Below are 13034 nucleotides of genomic sequence, written 5' to 3'. Positions count from 1 at the left end.
TCAACACATCTGGCATTTTCCGGGCACCTATGACACAGGCTAAGTACCTGGATCTAGAGGTCAGAGGAGGTTCCTGACCATGGCAAGCTCAGGATCCGTCTCTGTGGCAAGACAGACAACTGCAAGTGCTGCAGCACTGAGGTTGCCAAGGCACCCGGAGAAGAGGGGTGACCGTGGTGACCGTCTGGGGCTGCTTGAGGACCTGCACCATTCCAGAGCCAGCTGTGATCAAAACAGCTGGGAGGCAGAAGGATCATGGGTTTGAAGCCAGCCTGAGCTACTCAGAGCATCTGGAAGAGAAGTGAGCGCGTGTGCGTGTGTGTGTGTGTGTGTGTGTGTGTGTGTGTGTGTGTGTGTGTGTGTACATGGGAGGGGTTGAAGGAAATAGTGTGGCTCTATTATTATCTCAAAATGTGTTTTAGGGAGCAGAGAGGTGGCTCAGAGTTAAGAGCACTGGCTGGTCTTGCAGAGGACCCAGGTTCAAGTCCCAGCACCCACATAATGGATCACAACCACCCGTAGTTCCAGTTCCAGAGGATCTGACGCCTCCTTCTGGCCTCTGCTGGCACCAAGCACATACATGGTGCACATACATACATACATACATACATACATACATGCAGCTGGCAAAAAGACGCAGACACACAAAAATAATAAAAATTTTAAAATATTATTTTAAAAAGAGAGAAGGGAGGGGACAGATCTCCTTAAATGAGGTTAGAAATTTTTAGGTCCTTGTAATGGTGGATGGGAATCCTCAGTTCCCAGGTGCATCTGCTACTGTCAGACCCCAGGCTACTTCCAAGACTTCGCATTGCCATGGCTCATGTCCACTGGGAGAGTATGGGCCCCGTACTAATCCTCTACAGTCAGTCACCCTAGCACCCAGGCTGGGTGCTGGACAAATGACCCCCCCCCCCCCCCCCACGTTTCCAGACCCAGAGCCCTGACCGGCCCAGTTTACTCATACCCAGTCCTTCCGGCTCAGGGTCTTTTGCTTCCATCCTCATCTTGATCCTCACATAGGGCATTAAGAGCTGAATTATGGCCGGATGATGATGGTGCACACCTTTAATCCCAGCACTTGGGAGGCAGAGGCAGGCCGATCTCTGTGAGTTCAAGGCCAGCCTGGTCTACAGAGTGAGATCCAGGACAGGCACCAAAGCTACACAGAGAAACCCTGTCTCGAAAAACAAACAAACAAAAAAAAAGAACTGAATCATGACCTTGATAGTCTATTGTGGACATGATCAGGCTCCTCCACCTTCCTGCCTAGAGCCACTGAGATTGATTTGATCTCTATTATGGCAGCCACAGTCAAGATCGTCCCCATACCCTTGGCCACCATGAGCAGACAAACGGCTTCACTATTGACTTCACTCACAGGTAGCAAAGTAACCACTATGACCATTGCTGCCATTGCCATCACTGTTACCATCACCACCACCACAAGCTTCCCCGTCATCATTGCAGACACAGCCATTGCCATGAACTCCACCTCCATATCACAGACACCACTGTTCACCATCACCACCACCATAACCGCCACTGTGAGCTCCACCTCCATCATCACTGTCATTGTTGCCCACTATCACCATTACTATCCTCACCACTGCCACCACCAAAAAATCATGATCTGCGTCATCATCATCACCACTATTACCACTACCATGATCTCAAGCATCAGGACAATCACAAGCCTCACCACCATCAATAGACTTAATTCACAAGTGTTATCACAAACCCACCACCATCATTACATCTACCACAGCATCACCACCACAGCCACCACAGCCACCACCATCACCACCACAGCCACCACCACCACCACCACCACAGCCACCACCATCACCACCACAGCCACCACCACCACCACCACCACAACCACCACCATCACCACCACAGCCACCACCATCACCACCACAACCACCACCATCACCACACCACAGCCACCACCATCACCACCACAGCCACCACCATCACCACCAAAGCCACCATCCCATCACCACCATAGCCACCACCATCACCACCACAGCCACCACAGCCACCACCATCACCACCACAGCCACCACCATCACCACCACCACAGCCACCACCATCACCACCACAGACACCATCCCATCACCACCATAGCCACCACCATCACCACCACAGCACACCACCATCACCACCACAGCCACCACCATCACCACCACAGACCACCACCATCACCACCACAGACACCACCATCACTACCACACCACCACCATCATCACCACAGACACCATCCCATCACCATCGTCACTATTTTTATCAACATCCACATCACCACATGGCACAGCCATCTTCAATTCTATCATCATCACCTCTCCCACTCTTCTCATTCCTCTTTCCCAGTCACTGATGTCACCACCATCATCACCGTCGTCATCATCATCATCACCACCATCATCACTGCCATCATCATCATCATCACCACCATCATCATCATCATCACCACCATCATCACCGTCATCATCATCATCACCATCATCGTCATCGTCATCATCATCCTTCAGCCGAGCAATCTGATGTTACCAACACTGAAGGATCTTTGTAAACCTCTCTTCCCTTAGTCCTGACTCCTAAGTGTAAGCCGACGCTGCTGCCAGGGCAGGATGCCATCGTGGGTATGGAGCCCCGCTTTCCAACCACTCTGAAGCCCTGAGCACCAGCCGCATCAAAAATCTTCCATGTTCGCAGGGGCTGTTTGCCTCTGCTCTCTTGCCGGTCAGTTCCTTTGCCTGGAATGTGTCACCTTTGTGAGATGATTCAGCCTGAGAGCCAGGTCCCCAGGAAGCTCAGCCCCTAGTCCAGAGAGCAAAGGCCTTTCTCTGTTCCTGGGACCAGCCCTGCCCACTTAGGCCATGAGCCCTGGCACCCAGGGTGTACACATCTCTAGTTTTTACTCTAATCCCTGCCCACCACACACACAAACACACACACACACACACACAGACACAAACACACACATACACACACAAACACACACACAGACACACACACAAACACACACAGACATAAACACAGACACACACACACAAACACAAACACAAACACACACACACACACACAAACACACACACACACACTGTGCTTCTTGAGGGCAGGCTAAGCCCTCAGCCTTTCGTCCCTAGCACAGGCTGTATCAAGGCAGAGGAGTCTCCAGATATGTCTAAAGAATAAATGAACACATGCTGAATACATGTGTGCGAAGCGGCCGGCTTTTGCCAGGGAGGTACAGAGGGGGAAGCAGATGGGGAGAGGGGACAGGATGGGGTCTCAGTGGGGACTCCCTTCAGTGAGGTCTGACTCCCATAGGAATGCCAGACATCTGGGGGAAGTGCACTCAGGGGTCACTTACCCTTCAGCCTGGCCTTCTCCTCTGGGACCCCCAATCTGGGAAGGTAGAGGAGGAGGTAGGCCAGCATCCCTCTCAGCCTTATGCCCATGGCCCCCACACAACTGTTACCCCTTTAAGACAGGCTGCATGTGGGCTCCACTCCACCGTTACCCCTTTAAGACCAGAGCAGCTTCCCTTTGCTTGGTGAAACTGTTCAGTTTTCGGACAGGACAGGGGAGGGGGGCGGGGGGGAGGGCACACCTGTTGTGGAACTTGAGAGAAGGCTTATTTATAAATGTTCAGGGCTCGGGATTCTTGTGGAGCTGATGTCCGGAGGGGAAGGTCACCAAAATGCTTGTTTATAAAAGCAACAGCAACTGGGAACACCATAAACGGGCTAAAGGATGAAATTAACAAGCCATCCGAGGCGGGGCACGGCAGGGCACGGCTGGAACTGCACTGGCCAGGGTGCCACCGCTGGGCAGAGCCCCAGACCTGCCTCCGAGCCAGGTCCCTCCCTGCCCCAGCCGCCCTGCCTGCCCCCCAAGCCCCCCCAAGCCCCCGTACCACCCCTACCCTGTGCCTGTCCTTGCTCTTGGCACAAGCTGTTCCTTTATTACCACCAAAGCGGCCACTTTTTTGTCCCCTCGTGGCCCCCAAATGTACTAGGTTAATGCCAGATTGGAGGTGTGGTTTAATTTTAGCTCTCAGGGGCCAGAGCTGACTCTCCAGCCTGCCCAGGGAGGGCCTGGGGGGCCCTGGAAGTGGTACAAGGCAGGCGTTTCCCCCCCACACACACCTCCTCCCAGGACTCTCTGTCCAATTCCTAGTTTCAGGAAAGCTGTGTCTTCCTTGGGTGACGGATGGCGGAACAGGTGGCTTCTGGGTAGAGAGTGTCAAGTGAACAGCAGTGAGAAGTAGCCCTTTTATGGCTCACTTTCCCTGCCTGCCCAGCCTCGGCCGTGGTTGCTCACAGCTCTGGGATCCTGCCCCTCATGAGGGCCCGTGCCTCCCACCACCAGACCCCACGCCAACTTGTGGCCCGGCAGTAAGAAGTCGACAAGCGATCAAGGAGGACAAGGGGACAGTTGAGGGGGAAACTGAGCCCTGCCCTCCTCCACCTCCTGACGCAATGCACACTCAGCACATGTGACCACAGACACAAGGGGACGGTCACATGAGGAGGGCTGCAGTTCTAGATGCTCTGTCCCCAAGCTTCCACCTACATGATCAAGCGTTGGCCAAACTACATTAGACACAGTGTACAGAGCCCACCCCACCCCGCCTGGGCCCCACATTCTCTCCCTCCCTCTCATTGCCTGCACATGTGCAGGTGAGGTGGCTTAGCACCCCACTTCTTCACAACAACACCCCCATGTGTTCCGTCTCCTAGCGCCCCAGATTCTGCCCTTGTCACGGAACACCAGCAGCCAGCACACGGCCTCTGCACACTGGACGGCATCAATGCCACCGTCAGATCTATTTTTTCCCTCCGCCTCCCTCTCGGAGTCCCTAAGGAGAATCTTGCTTCAGTGTGTCCCCCAGCTGGGGACTGTGTGAGCAGAGCAGGCAGCACTGATATCCTAGTAACCCTTGGGCCCCTGGAAGTCCTACGCCACCCACCTGACCCCGGGGACAGGCAGACCTGGCTCAGAGGCCTCTTGGCATGGGCCACAACAAACCTGACCTTTCTTGGGCACCAGAGATTATTGGGCCCTGGTAAGAGATCTGGTGACCTGGAAATGAGTGGACCAGGACATGGGGGGGGGCGGGGGGCAGTGCCGACATGTCCCTGGCTCCTGTGATTCTATGCACAGGTCACAGCACCCTCAAAATCTGCTTAAAATGCTTCGGCCGCAGGTACAGGGTGGAGGCTACTGAGACAGGAGAGGCTCTTGGAGCCTGGCATAGCCCCTGCTGGAAACCACCCTCCACTCACCCCTACTCAGAAAGAATCCCACCCCCTCTCCATCCGCAGCCCCTGAGTCTACAGAGAGGCAGGAAAGGTCCATCTCTAAGACTCAACTAGGACAAGACACTGAGCAAGCCCGAGCAAGTGGGTAAATGACAGGTGTACTGGTCCTCACACCCGGGACAGAGCTAGGGAGGGTCTGAGAGTCTCCAAGCCGAGTCCCTCCCCAACAGGCCCTTTGCCCCCACTTTCCTTCATGAACCTCACACACACATCCACCCACTCACTCACTCATTGGGCTGATGTTTGCCAAACACCTACTCTGAGTCAGCACCAGGTACACTAACCCTACAGTCTGAAGAGAAGGGAAAATCAACAAGAAAACCAACGTTTTCTTTCTTTTAATAATTCATTTATGTTTATTTTATATACATTGGTGTTTTGCCTGCACATATGTCTGTATGCAGTAACTGGATCCCTGGAACAGGAGTTATAGACAGTTGTGAGCTGCCGTGTGGTTGCTGAGAATTGAACTCGGGACCTCTGGAAGAGTAGCCAGTGCTCTTAACCGATGAGTCATCTCTCCAGCCCTCAATGTTCTCTTGTGAGCTGGAATGAGATTAGTTGCTGGTGTGGGAGATTGCTGCCTAGGGAGACTGAGGCCTTCTGGTACCAGGGAAAGAGGGAAAGGCTCTCAGTGAAGAGACATGTGTGCCTCAAGCCCCTCCCTCCGTCCTGCAGGAGCAGGGACCCCCTATCTCTTATCATCACAAACTGGGCGTGTCTTTCTTGAACAGACAGTTATGGAGACTTCGGTGACCACTTCGCCGGTGGGAATAGTCTCTTCAGAAGCAGTTAGACACACCTAGGCATGCCTTCTTTCGATACCAGGACCACCCCAGGGCAAGCACTAGCAGAACAGGACTGCTGAAGAGGAAGACACTGAGGCTCAGAGAGGTTGCGGGCTTGTTTAACGTCACACAGCTTGTAGAGCCAGGACCAGCATTCACATGCCGCCTGCCCCACATCCACACTCCCCAGTTCTCTCTCCCATGGAAGTCATCTCTGGTTGCAGAGAAGAGGGGAACAGCCTGTGGCTGGGGCTGCACAGGAGGAACTGAAGGAAAAGGTTTTGTCCCCACTTTCTAGGGCATCTGTCCCCACCTAAGTCCCCTGGCTGGGACCACCGGCCCTCTCATCTTCCTTTCTCCTGGGGAGCCACAAAGGATACAGCTGGCTGTGATTCCGGGCCCCAGTGCCAGCCTGGTTCTCACCCTCCAGGCATGCTGGGAAACGAGCAAGGCCAGGTCTCAGGGCCCCAGCTTCCATTGTCTGCTCCAGACCCCAGCAGTGTGTGTGTGCTGCAATTACCCATCAACTCCCCTGCCCCAGGCTGTCGTCGAGGCCCCCGTCCCCAGTGATTTGGAGGGAAGGGGTTATTACAACTTGCAAAACCTTAAATTAAGAATGAATAAGAGCAGCGTCGCATGCCACTTCTGAAAGGCTGCCAGCAGGGCTGGGGTGATGACAGGCGTATTGTGCTCAGTGCTGTCGAAGGAGAAACTGACGGATGCGAGGATGGGGCGAGGACTGGAGGTGGAGGTGTCAGCAGCTACCTGTCCCAGCAAAGGCAGGGCCACATAGGCAGGATTCTGCCTGCTGGGTGTGGGAAGTGAGGGCCTAAGGACACCACCACCACCACGGCTGTAGGCTGGCCAAAAAGCACACGTGAACTTGATCTAGGCTTGAGTGGAAAGGGTGTGTGTGAACAGAGGTCTCCCTGGGGTGCCAACGCAGAGCCTAAGGGCTAAGGCACAGCTGGTCAGGGAAGAATGAGACAAACAGAGGTCCAAGCAGAGGGATCCGGCTGTGCAAAGGTCCTGGGGTAGAAGTTTGTTTCGCGGCACGAGGCTGGTAAAGAACAGGAAATGGGGCTAAAGAAATGGTGGGGGAGGAAAGAAGGAGAAGTAGAGAGGGCAGTGGGCAAGGCTGCTCCCTGGCAGGCTTCTTTGTCCAAAGAAGATCTGGGACCTGAAGGGCGTGAAACTCAGCCTCTGGCAGGATAGGCAATCACTCTAGCTCCGAGCTGTACCCCAGGCCACGTGCTCGGCTAAACCCGGCCTCTTTGGTGTTGTGTGGGCAGCATGGCAAGGTCTTTACAGGCAACCTGAGCTGTGAGCTTGGGGACATGGTGGTTGTGTGGACCCGTGAAATGGGAGCAGTGAAGTAGCCAGTGGAGAGGGGGTTGCCAGGGGACGGGTCAGTCACAGAGAAGATGAGAGTGGAGAAGGGTCGTGGTGAGAAAGAAAGCCTGCATCTCAGGGATGCTGGGGGCCACTGCGATGGGGATGGGGGTGGCCATTCAATCTGGGGGTGAAGGGAAGTAAAGAGCTTCAGCCCCGAGCTTCACCTTTCTCTGTCCATATGTAAATACTATGCCATGCTCCCCGGGCTAGGGTACAGGGTCCATGGCTCCAATCTGTGACTCCCCAGTCTGGTGGTGGGCCTGTCCCTTGACATGTAAGCAGACGTTCTCCAGAAGCCGGGGCCAGCATGTGAGAACAAACGAGAAATGAAAAGTGGGATGCAGTTAAGGGTGTGGGCGCCTACCAACTCACTCAGTGACCCAGCCGAGACTGTCCGCTTTCCCCAGCCTCAGTTTCCTCTCTTGGGTCTGGAATCCCAGGCTGCCTCAAGAAGAATCTTCTAGCTCTGATGTCCTTGGACAGAGCTAGTGAACCAAGACTCAGGCCCATTGCCCATCTCCAGGAAAGAGCTGCCTCAGCCCAGGTTTGGGGAATTTTGGAAGGGCAGGTCAGGCCTGCCCATACTCAACTGACTAGGAAGCCAACCAGCTGGAGTTCTGTCTTCTCTATCGGGGCACAAGGTTGAAAGGTGGAGGCCCAAAGCCTTTCTGTGTCCATATCCAGCCCTCTCGTGTATCTCAGTGTGTGCCCTGGGCCTCCTACAAGCCAGATGCAGAGCTGGGGGGCTCGGCCCTGGGACTTTGCAGCCTAGGTTTCTGCCCTCTTTGTACGCGCCTCTCAAGGTCAATGACAACAACATACTGGGTAGGGGAAATCTGGGACCCTCCCAGGGGCAGAGTACAGCGAGGGGTCCGTTCAAGGCCATGTGAAGCAGGGAGAGAGAGAGAGAGAGAGAGAGAGAGAGAGAGAGAGAGAGAGAGAGAGACCCTCCCCCTCCCCCAGACAGGAGCCCAGGGGCTGCTGCTCGTATATCTGTCCCTGAGAAATGTATATTCAGCTTATGGAAAGTGTTCATAATGTGCTTTACAACAAACTGGACCCCTTCCATAGCGTGTGATCTAAAATTAAATCCACTTCAAATATACAGTAGATCGAGTCAAGCTAATATAAATGAAGCATGATTAACAGGCAGGAGGCTGGCCTCCTCAGCAGATGTGACGGGGCAGGGCTGGGACCACCTCAGCTCTCCTCTGTAGCCCCCAGATTCCCCCATGGTCTCCACGCCCTCTCTTAAGGCTAACCCCCTCTCCCTCCCCACCCTAGACCAATCCTGTAATTTGTCCAAAGTGTGAAATCAGATGGCAGCCATTTAGAGCAGGGCAGTTGAGCAAGGCAACTTCAGCCTCAGACAGAGTTGGAGCTTCACACACACACACACACACACACACACACACACACACACACACACACCAGAGCCTCATTCACACACACACACACACACACACACACACACACACACACACACACACACACACACACCAGAGCCTCAGCTTGCTCATCTATCCTATGGGCAGACAGCAAGTCGTGCCTGGACAAGGTTGCCATGAGTGTTAATGGAGATAAGGGTGTAAATAAGGTATTACGTTAGCCACCCTCCGAGGCCTGCGCTCATCCCCTTCCCAGCCCCCCACCAGCCGGTAGAACAAGGGCCAGCCAGAATTCCTGCCACTGCAGGGATACACTTGGTGGGTTATTTTTAGAGCATTGGCAAGTAACTCTGTTACTGACCAAATGTTCCCACATTGGGGACAGACTCTCTAAGAGGGCACTTGTAAGCCGAATGTGAGGGGGGCGGGGCTTCACACTGCTCCAGGGGGGTTAGCGGTTGTTCTGTTTGGGGTTCTTTTTTGTTCTTGTTGCCTTCTCTGAAATAGGGTCCCACGTAGCCCAGGCTGGCCTCAAACCCGTCGTGTAGTCAAGGCTGACCTTGAACTCCTGGACCTCCTGCCTCGACCTCCCAAATGCTGGGATGATTGGCATGCACCAGCACACCCAGCTACGAGTGTTCTTGAGGCACACACTCAACCACAGCGGCCCTGGCCTGAGAGGGGGACAAGGGAAAGGCCTGTGGAAGCAGAGTGCCCGCCCAGGCTTCCCCCGGTTACCAGGATCTTGCTTTCAGGATGCGCGTGGTCATAGAAGCAACGGCAATGTCACCCTTGGAGAGCTCTCCACGTTCCCCCCTTCGAGAAACACAGGCTCCCATTGGCTGAGTGTGAGCACACGTGTGTGTGTGTGTGTGTGTGTGTGTGTGTGTGTGTGTGTGTGCAGGCGCCTGTCTGTCATTGCCCTTCCCGTAATGTCCTGCTCCAGGTACGACACCCCTTTCTGCTTGCCTGGCCCCTTGGGCTCGGGTTTCTGGCTCTTCAAGCCGCTTGTTATAGTGTCCATTTGCGGCACTCTGGACCCACTGACCCTCCCTATCTGGGAGCGAGCGCACCTTTTGTGCGAATCTATGAGAGCCTCGGGTGTCTGTCATCTGTACATCCACTGGCCCCTTAGCGGGTTTTGTCTTTTTCTCCCGAGGGTCTGGGAGAAGGAGAGCCCCACGGGGTGGGAGGGAGGGCTGCTGGCTTTTTCCTTGTCATTGGCCATTTGGTGCCTGCTTCACCAGGCATGTTTGGAGCGTGTTTGCATAAAGTGGATGCAGGCTGCAATTCCGTGATGAATTCTATGAATACTAATCTGCTACTACCCTTGACCTTGGGGTCATCGTAAGATCAAAACCAAACCATTTAATATTTTCCTTTTGCAGATCAATAGAAGCATAAATTCCCCCTCAATGACAAGTATAATTTCAAACAGATCTATAGGAGGCATGCATGCATTTCAGCCGGGGATGCTTGCTCACTGCCTGCCTCGCCTTTTGGGGAGCAGGCGAGGAGTCCCTTGCTTTTTTTTCCCATTGAGTTTCGTTTTGCCTTTTTTTTTTTTTTAATGGCTCTGAAATGCTATTTCCAGCAGCTGCTGTCATATAAATATCTCTTGTTTTTCTTCTCCTCTTTCCCTCCTGGTGAAAAGGGCAGGGGACCTATTGAAAATTCCGCTTTATCTCTTTCAGTCGGGTTCAAGTACAGGTCGAATAATCGATCCCTTCTCCTTTTCTTTTTTGAGTTTCCTGTCGTTCTTTTGGCCAGATCAGCAACAGAGGGAAATCGGGAGGGTGGCTCGCTTTCTGTAGTCAGTCCTACGGTGGCTGCATTTGTGGAGCTGGCGCGTGTGAGCTGCGCTTGTGTGCGTGCAGCTTTGTGCACCTGACAAAAATGCACTCATTCCAATCCAGTCTCTCACCCAGAACTCAAAGGAGGAAGACTTAAAAAACTACAAAGACAAAAAGTTAGGGGTGAGGTGGACACTGTTAGCGCGGCTCCTGGGCAGAGACGCTGTGGGTGAGGGTGGGGAGTGTCTCCCAGGGAGCACATTGTCCCCAAAGATACCGGATTATATTTTTTAATTTAAAAAATTACGTGTGTGTGATGTGTATGGCCATGTGTGTGATGTGTATGGGCAAGTGTGTGATGTGTGTGGGCAAGTGTGTGATGTGTATGGGCATGTGTGTGATGTGTATGGGCATGTGTGTGATGTGTGTGGGCATGTGTGTGATGTGTGTGGGCATGTGTGTGATGTGTATGGGCACGTGTGTGACATCACCTTTCTATGGTCACAGGGCAACTTTGCGGAGTCAGTTCTCTCTTTCAGCCTTTACGCAGGTTCTGGGGATCGAACTCATGGTGTCCAGCTTGCATGGCAAACACTTTACCTGCTGAGCCATCTTGATGGTCTCCATTAATTATTTTTAATGCAATTTGAAAAGGGGGAAAATATAGGACAAGACTAGGGAAGGAAAAAAATAACAGGAGGCAGGGATGGGGGAGCAAAAGAAAAGAGAGAATTGAACCATTAATCTGCCTAGATTTTCCACTTCACAGAGTCATCAGTTTGGAAGTGACTGAAATAAAGTGAAATGTTGTTATTCTTCCTCCCTCTTATTTACAGAGAAACCAGGAGCTGGGAGAAATCTTCCCTGTCCCACGGAACGCCCCCAGTGCTTGTTCCTAAGGGGACAAGACCCCCAGACCTCCCATTCAGAGGCCTGCTGCCTCAACACCCATGTGGCACCCGCCCAAGCTGAAGGTACAAAGCCAAGATGATTTAATTTATAGAAAGGACAAAGATGTCGTGTAGCAGATTTAATCATCGGAGAGTTTAAAAAAAAAAATAAGGACTGGGCTAATGTCGTAATTTACATTTCAGGATAATAAAGAGAGAAAGACAGAAAAGGAAAGGACCCAAGCCTGCAAGAGGGAATGGAGAGGAGATGCCGGCCAGGGGGCTGTGGGAGCCCAATAGATTTCTCTGGAACACCAATAAATTTTAAAACAAACCCAGAAAGCTAAAGACAGCCCCTGGAAAGTGCTGGGAAAATGGACCATCGATTTTAGACTTCATCTGCATTTTGTATTTTAATAATGCTCTCTCTGTCTTTCCTCTTCTCCCTCTCTCCCTCTCTCCCTCTCTCTCTTTTGCAAAATATAAAAGCTGATCTGATAAATATTAATTTGAACCATCATAATGTATTTGAAAATTCCAGCTAAAATGTCACCACATGGAACATTAATGTAATATTTCAAGGCCCTGAGAGCAATACTCATATTGATTGCATTTATTTCACTCTAGGGAGGAGAGATAATTCTTCAATGTGGGACACATCTGGGAGCCAAGGAGGCAGAGGCTGAGGGGAGAAATGCGAAATTATATATGGTCATAAAAAATACAAAACAGAAAAACCTCCCCAAAACTCTCTCCTCTTCAGCAGCGTCCCGCACCCAAACTTGCCCTTTACACCCCCCAGCATGTCCCGGGGCGGTGGAAGGCCAGCTCCCTGGAGCCTTTAGGGCAGAGGTTGCGGATGAAAACTGAGTCTCCTCTGCTCAGGTACCACCATCACAAAGGCCCAGCCTTGGGGAAGTTGGTGCCTCAAGGAGTCTGGAGCGACAGAAGAACCAGAGAGCCTAGCTGGGACCTGAAGCTGCAGGGTGTAAGGTGGTGTGCGCACAGTAGCTGTGAGGACGGACAGAGAAAGAAAGAAAAAGAGCCGAAGAAGAAGAGAGAGGGAGGAAGAAAGGAAGACACGAGGACTCAGACAGAGGAGGAAAAAGGAAGGAGAAAGAAGAGGGGGGACAGACAGAAGAGGGGGGACAGACAGGAGGCTGAGAAGGCACAGAAGAGGAGGAAGATGGGCCCTGAAGGGAGGGGAGGGGAGGGGAGGGGAGGCGGGGTCCGGGCGCCGGTCTGGAGTCCCTGTGCCTCTCTGTCATTAGGGTATTGATGTGCTCAGGCGTCAACGAGTCTTTGTACAAGTGAAAGGAAACCTGATGCTGCTGGTGACCCTGAGCCCACGCCCTCCGTGTCTCCCTCCCCACCCCCTCCCCTAGAGCAGAATAAGAGGTGGGCGCCTTGAGAGCTGAGATGGCCCAGACGCCACCGTCCCAAG

General features: G+C 52.9%; 1 long non-coding RNA gene across 1 annotated transcript; it reads left to right on the top strand.

Annotated features, from left to right (window-relative positions):
• Positions 1–9809: 9809 nt before the first annotated feature.
• Positions 9810–11987, top strand: LOC114709642. Its single transcript, XR_003736960.2, has 3 exons — positions 9810–9853; positions 11537–11674; positions 11795–11987. It is a non-coding gene; the product is annotated as an uncharacterized LOC114709642 (long non-coding RNA).
• Positions 11988–13034: the final 1047 nt, after the last annotated feature.

This window comes from Peromyscus leucopus, chromosome 2 (genome assembly GCF_004664715.2).
Source record: "Peromyscus leucopus breed LL Stock chromosome 2, UCI_PerLeu_2.1, whole genome shotgun sequence".
NCBI classification, from domain to species: domain Eukaryota; kingdom Metazoa; phylum Chordata; class Mammalia; order Rodentia; family Cricetidae; genus Peromyscus; species Peromyscus leucopus.
The sequence above is the reverse complement of the archived record's forward strand: the minus strand, read 5'-3'. Positions and strand labels throughout refer to the sequence as shown.